Below are 7,838 nucleotides of genomic sequence, written 5' to 3'. Positions count from 1 at the left end.
TACTTGGAGTAATCTTTCATAAAAGAAAGAAATTAAATACAGTTCTGCTATAAAAAGTGCGACAGTTATAACCGGAAGATTTTCAAAACATAAGCAAGTTTTACTAGCTATTGCAAAAATTGGTTTAGTGCTTAATACTTTACAAAGTAACAATCCCAACTGCTAAAAACAGCTCTTACACATCATCTTTGTCAAAGTATGGATCAGATTAAAAATGACATTTAAATTGAATTAGAATGAAAACTGTATGTAGAAAAGGTTCTCAAGAACTCACATTTTCACAACAAAAAATATTAATTATCCTTTAACATTGTTTAACGCTCGCTTCATTTGAAAAATGGATTTAAACATGTGGCAGCTTAATAATGATCAAGCGTTTTCTTTGCAGACAAAAGTGACTGCAACCAATCGCATCTTTAAATTATCAATAGGGAAGGCCATGGAAAAAGATAAATTCACTTCTTTCATATACGATAAAAGTTTTGCATGAAAATAGTCAAATATGGAGAAACCTGTAAAGTCACTTCAGCTTTAAATAAATTTCTGATATACATACTATTTTTTAAATCCGAAATCAATCTTCGCTAAAATAGTATAAATGTATAGAAGACAGTAAGAAACTCAAGCTCTGAAAAATAAGAAAGATGGTGTGCCTACCAAAAAGTTGAATTCTTAGCCAACAAAAAACAGTGAGTCTTGCTTTATTCCTTATTAACATTACCTAGGCCTTGGTGAGAGCCAACTATCTTTCTTTGAAACATGGACTGAAGTTACAAATACATTTATCATACATTTCTTCGGTTTTAAAAATGCTGACTTTGCTAGGTTATTAGAAAGAGTCACATTATCTGTTCTCATTTTTATAATTAATTAGCTTTGGTTATAATTGAACAGAGACCTTCTGTTAATGAGTAAATTAACCTCTATAAACTAAGAGTGTGACATCTAGGCTATTTCAAATCTTCTTTGTGCAGACAAGTCACTCCATATGCAAACTAAACATAGAAGGAAAATCTGCCAGAGGCTTAAAAAATATCCTGCACAAATGAGAACAAAGAGCTTTAGGACTTGGCTAGGGAAGTAGAACACGAAAGGAAAAATATTAGCAAGTAGCAAAATAACATAAACAATTTGGGGAGGGCACATTATATAGTAGTAAAGTTGTGATCAAATCACTACTCATCCCTTTTGTATACCTTTTGTGTATAGTAATTTGGATTGTCCTACAAAATTTGCCCTTATCTGAGAAGCACTGGGTTTTAACAACACTGGACTGTGTAGGATGCACACATAAAAAAGTATACTGAATGTCAGAAATACATGTGAATTGCATTGATCTTTTTAATGTTTCATTCAACTGTTGCCATACAAAAATGTCAGTCACAAGAATCAATGAGGAGGAACAAGGCCTTCCAAGGAGAACAAAGTCTTTCAGCCATGCAACAGTTAACTTCAAGATGTCACAAAAAGTTTATAACAGTAACTTACTACTTGACATTGAACAATAAAGCTCTAGATTGATTCCAACAGGAACACAAGAGCCATACAGTTCTGAAAAATTGCATCACAGCTGAATCATGGTAAGGCTGGCACATTACAAACGCAATATGGAGTTACCAGGGTAAGAACAATGGGCTTGAAAAATACATGGAAGTAACTGCTCCTCCCCGGGAAAGAGCACAGACCTAATCTACATGATTTGGACAGAGTTTTCTACAAAACTCAAAGCTGGCCTATGGTCCCAGCTGTGGCTGGGAACTCCTCAGTGTTTAGGTTTGAGTGTCTAATTCCATTCATTATTTAATCTGGGCTTAAATCTTGCTTGTTCTCCTTGGCTTATGATGAATGAACTGAGATTGGTATCATGTACATGCAAAGCTCCTTGAGATGCTCCAAGGGAACAGCATTTTCCGTACTGTACATGCACTCTGTGGATTATACAAAGGCTGTATTTACAGTACTCAGAATCTTGAGCAACCAAACCAAAATCATTCCTTCATTTTTGTTAGTATTAAAACATAAGTGCATACAGTTTGCAAAGTTGAGAGATGAGCGCTTCTATTACGCCCACATGGCTGTGTTTCAGTTCATACTTGATTGCAAGCCCATTGAAAGGAGACATAGGGCACACTTTTAGCCTGAGATGCCACGGTTTGCTGCAACATCTCCTGCATTATTTTAACCAAAAGCATGGGGAAGAGGCTTTGTGTTACTCAAACGTGGAGGCAAATGACAACAAGGCAGTGTTCACTCCATCTGTAGTGCAGAGCTACTGTTTAGACACCACCAGCCAGAAGAAACTATCTGTTTCAGCTAGGCTGGCCGTGGCTCTCAGGCTCCTGACACACTGTCAGGGGGCAAAATTTCTATGCCAAAAGATTCTAATTTTATTCTGTGGCAAAGCACTTTCATGGGATTTACCTCAAAAGGTGCCTTTTACCTCTCAGTTGTCTGAGAAGGAAAATGCAACTCCCGTATAACTCCATTTTCATGTTTACATTGATTTTACACACAAACAAAGAACTGGGTCATTATCATACAAGCAACAAGTTTTTTTTTTTGCCTTTTTTTTTTAATTTCCTGCTTAAAAAAAAAAGAACATTTGAAAAGGTTAAAGGAAAAATTAAATACACAGCTCTCACAGAAGAGCATCTTAGGCACTGTCTAGTTCTAACACTGGATCACACTTTTGCAATTTCAGATGCTCCTGCCATTACAATAGCATTCACTTAGTGAGAGAAGGGAAGCAAACCTGCCATTGTTCTCTCCATTGCTCCCCAGTAGTGAGCCTCTGCATCAAAGTAAGAGGCTAGAGTAGATGCAGAGATGAACAGCAACACATTTCTGTGCTTTCCCAGAATACAGGAAGATGTACATAGCTTCCAGTCTTCACAGGAAATAGTTTTTGATAAAACAACTATTTTCCCTTGTTTAGTACTTTGGTGCCATGGTTACTACGCTACCCACCATTCGATTATTTTTACCCTTGTTGCTTTTTTTGACCAAGGTTTTCTGACACACTGACGGTTATCAACAAATTCTAAGTTTTTTAAATAAAAATGTCTTCAAAAATGACAGGTTATTTGGATGAGTATGCAGACCCTTACGCAGACTACAGCAGGCTAAAGGGTTTTACTCTCTTGGCTAAATGAAGAAGTGGGACAGAGGCTGCATCCAGTTAAGTGACTCTCAGTCCCCAGAGAGTCATAATTTTAAGGCTGTTTGGAACCCAGTGGCTTTTACCCATATCGTGTTTTCCACAGTGCAAAACGTGCATCAGCCATTTCAATTCTCTTGGTACAGTACATGCATTCAGGTAATGGAAGATAAAACAGCAATCAGAATAGCGTATCTACTTCAGAAGAAAAAAAAAGCGATCATGATATCCAAGAAAAAAAAGGTTTTATATCCCCCCCAAAATCAGCGGAATACACTAGCCCTGTTATGAATGCAGTAGTTAAATATGGTGTTTTGGTAGAAAGCAAGTCTCTCCATATTCAAGCAATCACCTTAAGAACAAGCCCAATTATTTGTTCATACATGGAAAATTGCTGAAGATGAAATGTAATTTCCATTGAGTGAATGGAAGGGTAGAATATTAAAGAAAAGCCCTGAATATGTGTTGGAGTGATGCCCACTTGATTTTCTAAAACCAAGAAAGAGCTTGTGCTCCCACAGAAACTGCTGTTCAGTAATATTAAAACTTGTATGTCTATTCATTAGGAAAAACCTAGATGCAGAATCCTAAAACTAGGCATCCAGATTTGACATTTTTGGTTGCAGTACATACCTTAACAGGAAATTCTTAAAACGAACAAACAACACCCCACCCACCCACCCCCAACAAATTAAATCACAAAAGTTATGGAATTTTAAAAGCTATACCGACTCCCAACTTAACATATACATTAGTTTGCAAAGTCTTTTTTTGCACACTTCACCAGTAATCGATATGTACAGTACAAAAAAAATATGAAGGAATGAAATCTGAACACTTTAATCTGCAGGGAGGAAACACATTTGATATATATCAAGACACGATGTATCTGCCAATTAGAGGATGATATGTATATGATCTAGAGTGATTTTCTTCCCACACATGCTAGATGATTGCACTGATTATTAATTCTCGATTTTGATTTGGAAGGTGTAATAAATCCACCATTCTTTTTTTCAGAAAAGGAAAATAATCCTACTTCAGTGGATTCAGGGTGTGTTATGAACGTCCCAAGTCAATTAATATCTGCGCAGAAATGTTTCATTTGGTAAGAAAACTTCCCAGATGAATGTTTATTCAGAAGCTGCTTATAAAAGTGGCTACTTGTAGGGACTGGAAGGAAGAGTGGAAGAAGACAGGGAGCAATAGTGTTGTACCAAAATATATGAAGAAAAAATTAAAGCTTTTCAATTAAAAAAAAATTGTATATTCAACTCTCATTAGACATAGATGTGCACAACAGACAGAGCAGTTAGAAACAAGTACATTTTTACAAAGCTTTCTTTTCATGGTTAATTTCTACCAGCACTTTGGAAGGTAACCTACTAAAATGATGACCCTGTTTATAATAAAGGCGCAAAATATTGCTCTGTAGCATATTTTGAAAATAATATAAAAATAATTTCTATATTACAATTTAAACTTGGCTTGTAAAATTCCAACATAATACAGCCTTAAGTCTACAAACAGAACATACTTAGAAACACCTTTGTGTTTTTTTCCTCTCATTTATAACAATATAGTATTTTTAGTCATATACACTGGAAATTAATGTGCAAATTAAAATCTATATTAGTGCCTGTTATTAAAATAATTTAAATTCTATGCTGTATACGATTTGGTGATCCTCTATGTAAGCTGCCATACCTTAAAAGAAATACGCTTCAAATACACTGACAGAGACTTAAAATACACTAAGCTGAAAAGCCATCTACAATCAGCATCAGTTATTTTGCTTTTCTGGACCTACATTTATTTGAGATTATTATGGTTTCTATCAACATACGGGTTTCTAACTGTGCAAAAACATTCCCAGTGTTATGAAGACCTTACTCCCGTACTAGCTCATACTCTATTCTCACATCCAGCTTGCAAGCTGTGCGTCTGTGAAGCACCTGGTTTAAGGCCCCCACTGCTGACAGCATTCTGTTCACAGATTTCAGAGGACAGCAGATTTCGTCCATGAGGCCTAAAGCATCCCCCTACACCTCAGGCAAAATTCTCATCGATTCTCTCACTGGAAGAGAAACAACTGGCAGCCTGAGGGGAACAAACACTGGCTAAAGGGCTCAGGCCTTGATCCCACAAACGTTTATGGTAAGTTTCTTAACAGTTATGTTAAGTTTCTGAAAATATGCAGTCTCCTTGATATCAGGAAGACTATTCATATTGGTGAAGTTGAGCACCAGTGTAATTGCTTGCAAAATCAGAGAGTTGGAGGGCAGTATTTTGTCAGATCTGTGCTGTGCATTTTTTGATATCTACACATTCATCATCACAAGAGAAGTAGATTACCCTGAATATGCCTGTATGTACAAGGACGGATATTGCCTCAGCAGACTGCTTTGATCTGCAGTCAAATGGTGCACAAATCCACGTTAAGCATCTCTCCTCAATGCTTTCTGTATCAAGTACTACTGCTCATCTCATGAGTTTTGCAGTTTTAGAAAAGACGACTCTGAAGACTTCACTTGGCCTATTTAGACTTATTAAGAAATAATCAACACAAAACCTTCCAAATATAGCATCTTTCTTTAACTGATTCTTCTTATGCTATCTTTGACTTAGGAAGAAAGGACCAAGTGCTAAAAGAAAGCTGGGTCACACACTATATTCCATTGCATTTATAAAGCCTAAAGAACTATATTAGCAAAAGGTTAATCAATCATTTTAAAATCCAAAACATCTTAAGTTGTTTTTGATAATCTATGCCACCTTCTTCTGAATGAGCTGCTTGTTAGCCACTTACAAGTGATACCCACATCTGAAAAAATACTTGTAAAGTCTGGCAATGGATTTATTAACTCTTTATAAAGCATTTTAAATGAAACTTTAATATACAGTGTGACTGAAACACATTATGTATTAGAAGCCTCCTCTGTTATGAGCAGACCTTTGCAGTCAAGTTCAAGAACAAAGTAAAAAAAAAAGTTTGCATGAAAAAAAAGTTTGCATAATAGGTTTAAAGATTTTTTAAAGTAGAAAAATTGCATGCACACACATTTGAAAAATTCTAGCTTCCTCCAACCTAAATATCTCCTAGTGATTTTGTATCTATTCTGGGAAGGCATAGCATACCCAGGATTTAGTCTGTTATTTGGAATCTGGTAACAGTGATAGTGCTGAATGACTATCAAGGAGGAAAAAAAAAAAGCACACACAATTGCAAAAATAAGCATGTGCATTGCAGCCACTTGAGCTAACAGAAGACATGAACAGGGTCTCCAAAACTAAAAGTGACTTCTGTACAGCTTGGGCAAATTGGTAACTCTAAAGGTACAGGGGGTAGATCAGGCATGGAGATGGACTCACTGATACGTTTTCAACATAAGAAAAATTGACACAGAAGAGCAGTCAAAGGTTAGCTATGTAGTGCAAGAGCAAAAATACATTTGAAGATTATGCTTTCTCACAGCCAGATAAGGAATGGCACGATTTCTTTCAAGGCTGGTGAATACAACTCACAAAGTTGGGAATTATCTCTGAAAAAAAAACAGGTAGAAAATACACCTTTTATAACTATAGTCTGCTTTTAATGGGACACTCACTTCCTTCAGAAGGAAACTGTTTCTGCATATCTGGACTATTTAATTCCTAATATGGTGTGCCTGTTAGAAAACTGACACAAATAGAGATGCATCTGCTCAGAATTTAAAATAATAATCATCATCATCATAATCATCACAATAACTCGGGGGGGGGGGGGGGGGGGGAGGGAAACAATTGAGGAAAAGACAGGTAAGATTTTAACTGAAAAAATTGCCTGTTAGGCCCGCAGCAGATGTTATAAGACAAGAAAATTGTGGGATATTTGAAAAGAGTTCTCAAAGCAAGCAGGAATATTAAGCAATTTTTTTTATAAAGAGTTATCAAGAAAAGGACTCTGAGAAAACTGGCACAACTAAAAAGTGTTCTATCATTACATCACGTAAATATTTTTTTAAATGAGCAAACAGTAGTGGTTAATACTTATGGAAATACTTGAGTGACTAAGGATGAGAGTAAACACTATCCTTTATAGAAAAGCCTATTGTTATTCAGAGGACCAATTAGTTTCTCAAAGTAATCTAACATACAGTCACAATCTCTATTCAGTAATTTAGAAGCGAGTCATAATCTAAATATTAGCCTTCTGCATACTTATTTGTTTTGGGAATAGTACATCTTTAAAACATACTATAGAAACAACCCTTTGACAAATGGGAACCAGCAAATTCTCATGGTAATTTCTTGGTTTTACATATGTGCTGTTATTTTTCTCCTCATTCAGAAAGGGATACAACTGACTCAGATACACGGGCTGGTGGAGTTTGCTGCTAATGTAATACTTCTTAAGCACAACTTCACATAGAAGCATTTCTCCGAGTATCAAATGCTACTGCTACTCTGATGATCTAAGAATTCCTAAATACCTGAATATTTCTTCATTTGATGAAGTTTTATCCTGTCAATTTTATCCATCTCAGCAGCAAACACAATCAAATATGATGTTTGATTTAACATAATCTGACTTGCTTTAACATAATCTGAAATCACAGATTTCTTTGGCAATGAGATTTTGCATGTAATCACAACAGTTAACCAAAAAAGGACACTGCTTACCAGTGTTTACAACCAGAGA

The sequence above is a fragment of the Anser cygnoides genome, chromosome 11 (genome assembly GCF_040182565.1).
Source record: "Anser cygnoides isolate HZ-2024a breed goose chromosome 11, Taihu_goose_T2T_genome, whole genome shotgun sequence".
Lineage (NCBI taxonomy): Eukaryota > Metazoa > Chordata > Aves > Anseriformes > Anatidae > Anser > Anser cygnoides.
The sequence above is the reverse complement of the archived record's forward strand: the minus strand, read 5'-3'. Positions refer to the sequence as shown.